The 11685-nt window shown below is 38.5% G+C and overlaps 1 pseudogene; it reads left to right on the forward strand.

The window, feature by feature from the left end:
* The first annotated feature begins 8012 nt into the window (after positions 1-8012).
* Positions 8013-10358, forward strand: LOC146906110 (uncharacterized; annotated as a pseudogene).
* The last annotated feature ends 1327 nt before the right edge of the window (positions 10359-11685 follow it).

Raw genomic sequence — 11685 nt, forward strand, 5'->3', positions numbered from 1 at the left:
TAGATTCCTTCTGGACGGAGAAATCCTATACAAGAGGAACTATGATATGGTCTTGTTGAGATGTGTTGATGAACAAGAAGCTGAGAAATTAATGCATGATGTACATGACGGTACTTTTGGGACCCATGCTACGGGTCACACTATGTCAAGAAAGCTGTTAAGAGCCGGCTATTACTGGATGACTATGGAGCGTGATTGCTACAAACATGCCAAGAGATGCCACAAATGTCAAATCTATGCTGACAAGATACATGTGCCTCCACATGCCCTCAATGTTATCTCTTCTCCATGGCCTTTCTCTATGTGGGGCATCGACATGATTGGAAGAATTGAACCAAAAGCTTCCAATGGTCATCGTTTCATTTTAGTGGCAATTGACTACTACACCAAATGGGTTGAAGCCGCTTCCTATGCTAATGTGACCAAGCAAGTGGTAGTGAAATTTATCAAGAATAACATCATCTGCCGATACGGTGTTCCCAGCAAGATTATCACTGACAATGGTTCCAATCTGAACAATAACATGATCCAAGCTTTATGTGAAGAATTCAAGATTGAACATCACAACTCTTCTCCTTATAGACCTCAGATGAATGGTGCAGTTGAGGCCGCTAACAGGAACATCAAGAAGATTGTTCAAAAGATGGTCACTACTTACAAAGACTGGCATGAGATGCTACCTTTTGCCTTGCATGGTTACCGTACTGCAGTGCACAGTTCAACTGGGGCAACACCCTTTTCTCTGGTATATGGCATGGAAGCAGTTCTCCCCCTAGAAGTGGAGATTCCATCTCTTCGAGTGATTATGGAAGCAAAATTAACTGAGGCTGAATGGTGTCAAAGTCGGTATGACCAGTTGAATTTGATCGAAGAGAAACGCATGGATGCTATGGCTCATGGACAGTTGTATCAAGTGCGAATGAAGATTGCTTTTGACAAGAAAGTCCGGCCTCGTGAATTCAAGGAAGGCGAACTTGTATTGAAAAGAAAGATAAGTCAGCAACCCGACCCAAGGGGTAAGTGGACACCTAACTATGAAGGTCCTTATGTTGTCAAGAAGGCTTTCTCTGGTGGTGCTTTGATCCTTACACACATGGCTGGTGTTGAACTTCCGAATCCTGTAAATGCCGATATAGTCAAGAAATACTTTGTCTAAAAATATGAAAAGAATAGCGTGGTAGGTCGAAAACCCGAAAGGGCGGCCTAGGCAAAAATGCGCTTCCCGGTGGATCGAAAACCCGAAAGGGCGATCCAGGAAAAAGTTAGGGACAAAAAAAATGAATATGAAAAAAGCTCGCTGAGATTGTACGCAACTCAGGCAAAAATGAGCGTCTCGATGAGCCGAAAACCCAAAAGGGCGGTTCATGCAAAAATGAGATTGATAATGAAAGACAAGTACCTATATCTGGCAAATCACCATCACCCCTTGGCGCATCTGCAACTGTCAATGATCGTCTTCATTAGAAGCTTCTGTACTTGTGAATTCAAAATTTCTATGAAATGTAGTGGTCATCGTGTTCAATGTACCACCAACCAATAAAATTACCATTTTCCAAGCTTTGTAAATCCGTGGAGTTATGCCTTTGGTTGACTTTCACTCTTCTACATCAATTTGAGCCTGTGCTTTTGTTTGAAACTCTATTTTCTTCAATGTTATATACAAAATACTTTCTTTCTATTTGATAATGTCAATGTCTGAAACAAACATCTTTGAAAATTGAAAAACCTTTTTCTGTCCATTTTGAGAGCAAACCTGAGCAATAGGGTACATTCCAGTGAAACATGCATGAATAAATGTGTGTCAATGTCTATTTCAATACATGTTACAAGCAGGTTGTTCCCCGGGATGATCTGTGATTAATGGCAAGAATGAAAAACAGAATGAAAATGGAAAAATGAAAAATGAAAAGATGAAAATGAAAAGCTCGCTAGGTCGAAAACCCGAAAGGGCGGCTTAGGCAAAAATGAGCACCCCGCTGATTGACAATCTATGAAGGCAACTCAGGCAAAAATGGGGCAATGAAAAGAATGTATTCCCGGTGGATCGAAAACCCGAAAGGGCGGTTCAGGCAAAAATGGGATTGAAAGAATGAAGAATGAAAGAATGAAAAATGATATGAAAAGCATTGACCACAGATGCGAACATCCAATGTTTACCCAGCACTAACACGCTTAGCAATGGCTACCTGTATCGAAGAATCTTCCAAGGTTCCCTCTTTTACAAGTTTTGAATATGTGAAGTGATACATTGCCCTCGGCCATGGTTTCGATACGTCTCTCAACGACGGTCTCTCCAAAGAGAATTCCTATGTGTATATGTTATAGCACGAGCCACCACGTGCCCAAACTTCCAATGTTTTGTTTGTCTCTGTGGAACTTCTCTGCCAAATTGTAAACCAATCATGCATTTCCAAGCATTCATACATGCATAATCATGCATTCTATGTGCTCATGCATTTGTAAAATTGTTATACCATACATACACGTTGCATTTTCAATCTCAACTTTCAAATTAATTCAATACCTATGTCTCTTTCAATCTCAATTTTCAATTCAATGCCTCTGGTAATGCTTCTGTTAATGTCTCTGTTAAAGTCTCTGCTTATATCTATGTGAAAACTCCTATGAAATTTCTGTGAGCCAACGTTACTTGGCCATGTTTCTACCTGCAAATTTGATGTCTATGTTAAAATCTTTATGAAAGTTTCTTCTGGGCCAACGATAATGGGCATGTCAATCTTCAAATCAAGCTTCCCATGTATCCTATTATATGTTTTGTTATTGATCAAGTGGCTAGTTCGATCCAAAGAACAGCTTGTACCTGCTTATATGCATGTGTTTCCGGTCAAACGACAAGTTCGATCCAAAGAACAGTTTGTACCCTGTTTATGTTTTGTTATTGGTCAAACAGCAAGTTCGATCCAAAGAACAGTTTGTACCTGCCTGCATGTTGTGATATTGATCAAGTAGCAAGTTCGATCCAAAGAACAGCTTGTATCTGCCTATATGTCTATGTTTCCGGTCAAGTGACAAGTTCGATCCAAAGAACAGCTTGTACCTGTCTTGTACTTCTATTCCCAGACAAGTAGCAAGTTCGATCCAAAGAACAATTTGTACCCATCTTTTGTTTGTATTACTTGGTCAAGTGGCTTGTTCGCTCCAAAGAACAGCTTGTACCTACCTGTTGTCCCCTGGTTCGTCTACCCTGTTAATGTCTACCTAGATCCCTAGTGATACGACATGCTCTGTAGACTCCAGTCGTTTGTCTTGCATTCATAATCAGAATGTTGCATGGCATTCATGTTTTGAAAATATGAGAGCGTATTTTTATGTCCAAAAACAGTGCAAATGTTAATATTTAAGTATCTTCATCCCGTCAAATCAAAGACTTCGTCTCTTAACCCTCCGGACAAAGAAACTTAAATAGGGGCAGCTGTCATACCCTAATTTTGGACCTAAAAATACTTGTTCAAAATGTTTTTTCCATCTTTGATATATGTCTATTACTCTTGAGAGGTTGCCAATTTGATATTATTTTACCCTGATATTTCACCATGCTTTATCTACATATGTTACTGTCTTTGTTTTGAAAATACTTTCAATTGTGATTTTGTCTGTGGTTTTCTTGCATTTCAAGCCATCCAAAAGGGTTTTCTTGCATTCCAAGTCATTTGAAGTTGTCTCTGATCAATTGCATATTTCTCTGCATTTTATTTAAAGTTTATTAGCAAAAATCATGGAAAAGGGCATTTTATTCATTTTCTGCATTCAAACTCATTTTAATCTCTGAAAATTGTCTCTGAGTCTTTTCAATTGGTTTGTATAAACCTTTGTTTCAATTCCATGTTAAAATCCATTTCAAAAATTGCATTTGAGTCATTTTGAGTCAGTTTAGTCCCTAGGGGTATTTTGGTTATTTCACACAAAATTTTGACAGAGAGAGGTTACTTTGAAGTACCTCATTTGGTAGTTGGTTCATTTTAGTCCTTTTGTTGATTTTATCTTTTGTTTCACTTTACGTTATTTCCAAATTACCACTTTTAACAAATTTTATTATTATTTGCATTTTAGTCCTTTTTCATTTCAGTCCTCTGAGTTTCTAAAATTTGCATTTTAGTCCTTTAACAGTTTTGCATTTTAGTCCTCAAATGTTTTTAATTTTGTTTTCAAGTCCTTTTTCTATTATTGCATTTTGGTCCTGTAAATTTCAATAATTGCAAAAAGGTCCTCAAGTCCCAAACTCAGCAAGGCCGAATTTCTCAAGTCCAATAACAGGTGGCAGGCTCTCATTGGCTTTCAAGTACAAGTGTCAGCTATATAAAGGCCCAATCATCACAGTCCCATTCAGATCGTAACAAGTCAGCAAAAATCAAAAGCCACATCACAAACAGAATCACATTTTCTCTCTCCATTCAGTTAGATCAAAAATCCAGAAATCAACAAGAACATGAAGAACACTATCAAACCCTAGAACTCCAGAAAATCAAATCCATCACCAATTCGATGAATTCATTGCAATTCTCAAAGATTCAAGCTTGAATCATCATCATCGAATTGCTTTCTCTACAATTCAAGCCCAAATTCATCGCAAAAAGCAACGAACCTGGACGATCACAGAGAGAGGTTTTAAGGTGAGAAGAAGAAGGATCGAAGCTAGAATTGAACCGGTGAAGAAGAGAGAAGAAAATACCAAAGGATTACTCACCAGAAGGATTCGAAGCTACTACGAAGCTCTTCGAAGAGTTCTTTGTTCGAATCTCCTATTAAACTCAGGTAACTTCACAAAAACTTCTTCGTTTTCATCGCAAAAGCTCATCGAAGGTTTACAAACACAAATAAACGGTGAATCGAAGCAGATTAACAAGTTTCAACCATCCCAAAATCATTTCTCCCAAACCTCACATAATCACTTATTTGCAAAAATGCTTAAACACCGACATTTCACACAAAAAACCCGTTTTCTCCCAAACGACTCGACTAACACAATCACAACATGAAAACAGAAATTTTACCAAGTCCAATTCATCCAACAACATCAAAAACTCAGTCAACAACTTCATATTTCAAAAGTTCATTTTGGTCCTTCACATGAACATCTTAGCACAACTTCACCAATTCAAACAACAACTTCACAAAATGGAATACCCATGGTATAAATAAACATCAACAACGTATCTAATTCAACAACAACTTCATTCAAACATGAATCCATCACAAATCAACCACAACAACACTAATTTATACCATTTGAGCAAAATCAACAAAGTATACATATAAACATATATTAAGCATGTAATTCATCAACAACAACTTGATTATCAACAAATTCACATACCCAAACATTACATCAAAGCACAAGCACGAATTTCTACATCTAAAATCAAATTATCCACTTAACCACAATTATACAAAGAATTAGGGTAGAAGTTAATCTACTAGATTATGATTAAAGCCTAACCCCCTTACCTCAATTCTTCAAAATCAACACTAAGGCTTCACTTTAGCTCCAAATCCTAGCCCAAATCCTTGAAGCTTGACCTACCTCTAGCTTTCTCTAGATTCTTCTCTCCAAACCCTTTCTTTCTCTCTATCTCTATCTCCTCTCAATTGCAAATGTTGGTGAAAACCCCTATTTCTCTACTTACCAGAGTTTATATAAGTTCACCTAATTGGGCTTAACTCACCACACCTTAATGGGCCTAACCCATTTGAAATTCTAGCGTACTTGTTTTAAAACGTTCTGTCAGATGTTTTAACGTTTGCAATGTTCTGATTAATGTTCCAACATCACGCGATAAGCAGTAATAAAACAAGAAAAATAAAGGACAGAAAATAAAGAACACATGAAGTTTGTTGACCCAGATCAGCACAACACGCTTACATTTGGGGGCTACTAAGCCAGGAAGGAAATCCACTAGTGTAGTCCTTATTCAATAGCTCTCAGCAAACTCCTCGTTTACACTATATGCCCTAGGACCTGCCCGTCTAGACTTCAACCTAGGAACTCCTAGATCTGAGATCCCATCTCACTATCCTAATGGTTAGTCACTGTCCTAGTGACATATCAGACCTCAAACACAAAAAGATAGAAGTTACTTTCCAACACAAACAACCAAACCTTGTTTCACAACTTCGGTTTGATGCACAAGAGTATCAAACTCACAAACTCAGTCCTAAACAAGTATCTAAACTGACACAAGAAAGATACACAGTAAAGATTCTAGACTTGCATCACAAACGATACAAGAACAGAATACATGAAGACTCAAACCCTAAAAAGCTAACTTTTAGAATGACGGCTTGAATGAGAAATTAGGTCTTGAAGTCTTCCTTTTATACCGAAGCAGCTTGGGCTAAATAGTTCATTGGGCTTCAGTAAACTTGCATATCGGTTCAGCAAACCTGCAAAACAGAATCAGAAACAATTCTGGAAAGTCCTAATATGTCGGAACCTATTTAGAAACATTCCAAATCGTAACAAATATTTCCTAAAATAAAATATCTATTTTAGTAATATTCCGCAGCTGATTCTTATAAGATATGCGCGTTACTTGGTCAGTAAGTAAAGGAAATATGGTTTCCTTAAACGATAAAATACGCGCGTACAGATAAGGCAGAAACCCAGGCACACTGAACCGTGCCAGGATGTTGGAACATTGTATCTAACATCTTACAGAGTTGCCTAACCACATGCTGGAACATTAGTTCCAACTTACAGAGCAAGGATATTTGTTTTAGCAACAATGCAGCCAACACAAATACCCAACAAATTCAAAGCAGAAATGGGTGAAAAAGCACAAAAAAACACAGAAAACGAAGTTCTGTCAGCACGCACTGCCCGTGCCAAAAAAACAGAAAGGTAGCACGGCCCGTGCCATGCACAGGCACGGCCGTGCTCGATTGACAGCACAGCTTTTTCTTCGTTTTTCCGTTTTCACCATTTCGCGCGTAAAACTCAAACCGTTAGTCGGATTTCGATGCCGTTTTCGCCTATACGCTCCTGACACTTAGCTCTGTCATAATGTACAGAAAAATTCAAGTTTCAACCATCCCAAAATCATTTCTCCCAAACCTCACATAATCACTTATTTGAAAAAATGCTTAAACACCGACATTTCACACAAAAAACCCGTTTTCTCCCAAACGACTCGACTAACACAATCACAACATGAAAACAGAAATTTTACCAAGTCTAATTCATCCAACAACATCAAAAACTCAGTCAACAACTTCATATTTCAAAAGTTCATTTTGGTCCTTCACATGAACATCTTAGCACAACTTCACCAATTCAAACAACAACTTCACAAAATGGAATACCCATGGTATAAATCAACAACAACAACGTATCTAATTTAACAACAACTTCATTCAAACATGAATCCATCACAAATCAACCACAACAACACTAATTTATACCATTTGAGCAATATCAACAAAGTATACATATAAACATATATTGAGCATGTAATTCATCAACAACAACTTGATTATCAAAAAATTCACATACCCAAACATTACATCAAAGCACAAGCACGAATTTCTACATCTAAAATCAAATTAACCACTTAACCACAATTATGCAAAGAATTAGGGTAGAAGTTAAACTACTAGATTATGATTAAAGCATAACCCCCTTACCTCAATTCTTCAAAATCAACGCTAAGGCTTCACTTTAGCTCCAATCCTAGCCCCAATCCTTGAAGCTTGACCTACCTCTAGCTTTCTCTAGATTCTTCTCTCCAAACCCTTTCTTTCTCTCTATCTCTGTCTCCTCTCAATTGCAAATGTTGGTTAAAAACCCTATTTCTCTACTAACAAGAGTTTATATAAGTTCACCTAATTGGGCTTAACTCATCACACCTTAATGGGCCTAACCCATTTGAAATTCTAGCGTACTTGTTTTAAAACGTTTTGTGCCTTTGTAAATAATTTCATAACGAAATCTATAGAATTCATATTGTTGGTTTGTGTTGTGTATGCTCTTAAGGAGTAGGAAACAACTTCCTGAAATGGTACGTCCTCCTCCCAGTCCAAGTACAGTGGCATCGAACGCCGCTGGTACATCAGGAACCACAACTAATCCTTCTTCATCATCTGGTGGTACGCAAGCAATTCCAAATAGTACCACAATGACGGCATTAGAAACCGTCGAATCAACAATGGCCATGCCAACATCGCAGGCCATTCCAACGGTCACGACATCCGCTCAAGTGTCTCAGGCCATTTCGACGGGATCAACTATCCCTGGCCAAACTACACAGGCCATCCCGGCATTTTTCAATATGGGCACAAGTCGTCGAAATATGCAGTATGGAATGCCAACTTCCTTAATGCAAGGCCTGCATACAAACCCATCCTCGTTCTCCGAAAGTTTAAATGTGCCAATGCCTCAATTGTTTACTCTTGGGGTAAGTGTTCCAATTGCAACGCCCCAACAAACTTTAACAAACGTATCTATGATGGCATTAAGGCAACAAATGGATGAGGCCAACCATGATATGGCCAATTTAGTAACGCAACAAATGGGTGCAGTGATTAATCCCTTAACTCGAGATACGAACAATAGTTATCAAGCGTTGTCTGCTCAAATGGAGCGAATTGCTGATTTTTTCGGTGCCCCTGCTGCACGAAGCACACCGTCTTATCGAAATTTAAATTGTGGGTCAATAGAACCCCCATCAGTTAGTCAGAATGCCCAAGTGCCTGAGAACCAAATACCACCACCAGGGATACAGGCACAAATTATGGAAGAGCCCGAAAGGGCACCAATATTGGTAAATAGATACCAAGATGCAGACCAAGTGGTCATGCAAGCCCGTCGAAACAATTATGAAGGGCATAACAACATAGCGAATGTTGTCGAGGCTTTGTTAGCCCAAAATGGCTTTAATATGGGCTTACATAGGCCAAATTTTGTATCACCACTATCTGAATATGTTTTAGAAACTGACATGCCAAGAAATTGGAAGGTTCCCAAATTTACTAAGTTTGCTGGGGAAACCAATGAGTCAACAGTCGAACATATTGCTCGATACCTTACGGAGGCAGGTGAAATGGCAAACAATGAGAATTTAAGATTGAAATATTTCCCAAGTTCCTTGACAAAAAATGCCTTCACTTGGTTCACTACATTACCTCCTCATTCTATTTTTAGTTGGAATTAATTGGAAAAAGGCTTCCATGAACAATTCTACATGGGCCAATCTAAAATTAGTTTGAAGGAATTGGCTAGCGTTTGACGAAGAACGCATGAATCCATTGATGATTATTTGAATAGATTCCGCCTTCTTAAGGCAAGGTGTTTCATTTCAGTACCAGAACATGAGTTGGTCGAAATGGCCGCTGGTGGCCTTGATTATTCTGTTCGAAAGAAGTTAGACACCCAATATCTTAGGGATATGGCACAATTAGCAGACAGAGTTCGACAAGTTGAAAGACTCAAGGCTGAAAAAGCCCGGTCGAACAAATTTCCTAAGAAAGAAAAAATTGCCTATGTAGATACAGGAGACAGTGACCCTGAATTCGATTGGGGATCAGACATTGTCGAAGAAAATGATATAAACTTGGCAGAACTCAAAGATGGACCGCCTTATACTTGCAAATTTTTAAGGCCATCGAATGGAAAAAATCCCGAAGAGCCTAAAAATGATAAATACCCGTCCAAAACATATACTTTTGATGTTTCTAAGTGTGAGGAAATTTTTGATCTCTTAGTTGCAGATGGTATAATTTTGGTGCCAAAAAATATGAAACTTCCTCCTTTAGAACAAAGGAAGAAACGAGGTTTTTGCAAATTTCATGGATTTTTAGGCCATAACTTATCTCGTTGTACTCGTTTCAGGGATTCTGTGCAAACAACTCTCGATGAGGGGAGACTGAAGTTTGGAGACAAAACCAAACCGTCAATGCAAATCGAAACAGATCGTCTAAAGAAGGCTGATTCAATGTATGCTGGTGTGGTTGCCATCAACATGGTAGATATTTCCGAAGAATTCAGCACTGAGCCCCTTTCTTCGATCCCAGTTCTAGATCAAAATCTAAAAACTGGAACTGAAGAGATGGTTGTTGAAGACCATCAGTCTGAAAATGCAATGGTTACTGAGGACCAGTTTACTAAAAAAATGAAATTGGCATATCCTAAGGCTGAAGAAGATTTGATAGATTTTCTCAACAGGTGCAAAATTTCCAATGCACATGCCATGCTTTGTCCAAGATGCAGCGCAGCTTTTGATAAAGAAGCTGCAAAATCTGTTGAAGGATTTCAGCCTCAAACTAAACGAAAAGGGGGTTGGGTTGATAACCGGCCAAAATTTGGTTTCAACAAACGAGGAGTCCCCTATAAAATGAATCCTTAAGAAAATCCAGGTAAAAATCACAGAAGGACTTTCAATCCTTCTTCGAAGGTTCCTACAGATACTTGGGTCTTCTCTGGAGGTAAAAAAACTGGTTACTCTACTCCACCAACAAAATGGGTGAAAAGAGTGGCCACAACATCTCATCAACAAGAGACATCAAATTCTAGCAAGTATGCCTACAACAATAATTATAAGGGTAATAACCCTATGACAAAAACACAATGGCGAAGGTATCAACGCCAGAAAAAGGCAAGTGCTTTGAAAGATGTTACTAATGTTGAGAAAAAGGAAATGAAATAGGAAGCTGTTTTCGAAATGGTCAAAAGACCAGCTACTGAAAGGATATTCCCTCCTTTGTCGATCTTGAAAGGAGACCTCCCAAAAGAGGATGAAGAAATGACTTCAAATTTTTCTGAATCTGACCCAAGTCTCGATATAGTGTGCAATGTTGTATCAGTATTTGCCAATTGAGTATGATGTACCTTCTGAAGTAAATGAAGTGGAAAGCGATTTCACTGAAGAAATGGCTATTCACAAGCCATTGTGTTACTATGTTATGAACAATGGTTGTGTTGAAGATCAACATGCAGTGTTCGAGAGACCTGATATCTCGATGATGCATCACCTCAAACCTTTATTTATTCAAGCAAAAATAAATGGCGTGGGAGTGAATAAAGTGCTGGTGGATGGAGGTGCTACAATGAATTTGATACCACAATCCTTTTTAGGGAAAATTGGTCTTATCGATTCTGATTTAAAACCATATAACATAGTTCTTACTAACTATGAAGGAACAACTGGCAATTCCCTTGGGGCTGTCGAAGTCGATTTGATAGTTGGGAGCGTGAAAAGAACAACTACATTTATGGTAGTTCCATCTAAAGCTAACTTCAATGTGTTGTTAGGAAGGGAATGGATCCATGGTGTGGGGGCAGTACCTTCTACTGTACATCAAAGGATTGCCATTTGGAGAGAAGATGGTTTGGTAGAGAATGTCGAGGCTGACCAAAGTTATTTTTTGGCTGAGGTGAATACCATCACCAAGAAGAATTTCGACAAACAACTTGCCAATATTTCTCCAGTCCTTTCTCTAGGTCCCAAATATGTAATTTCTGAAGATGAAATGTATACTATGAAACTACATCCTGATGGTTTTGTATGGGAAAGAGAACTCGTCAATCATGATTACATAATGGTAGATCATAAGGAAGTTCCTCTAGGGGAGGAAAACTTGCTCAGAACAAGAGCTTTAGCATACAAGAAGGTTACTGATGACCTCACCCCAGAATCAACGGAGTATGCTATCTCACCAACTGGGTGGGACATT

This window comes from Medicago sativa, chromosome 7 (genome assembly GCF_051527215.1).
Source record: "Medicago sativa cultivar Bolivia chromosome 7, Bolivia_mono, whole genome shotgun sequence".
Classification (NCBI taxonomy): Eukaryota; Viridiplantae; Streptophyta; class Magnoliopsida; order Fabales; family Fabaceae; genus Medicago; species Medicago sativa.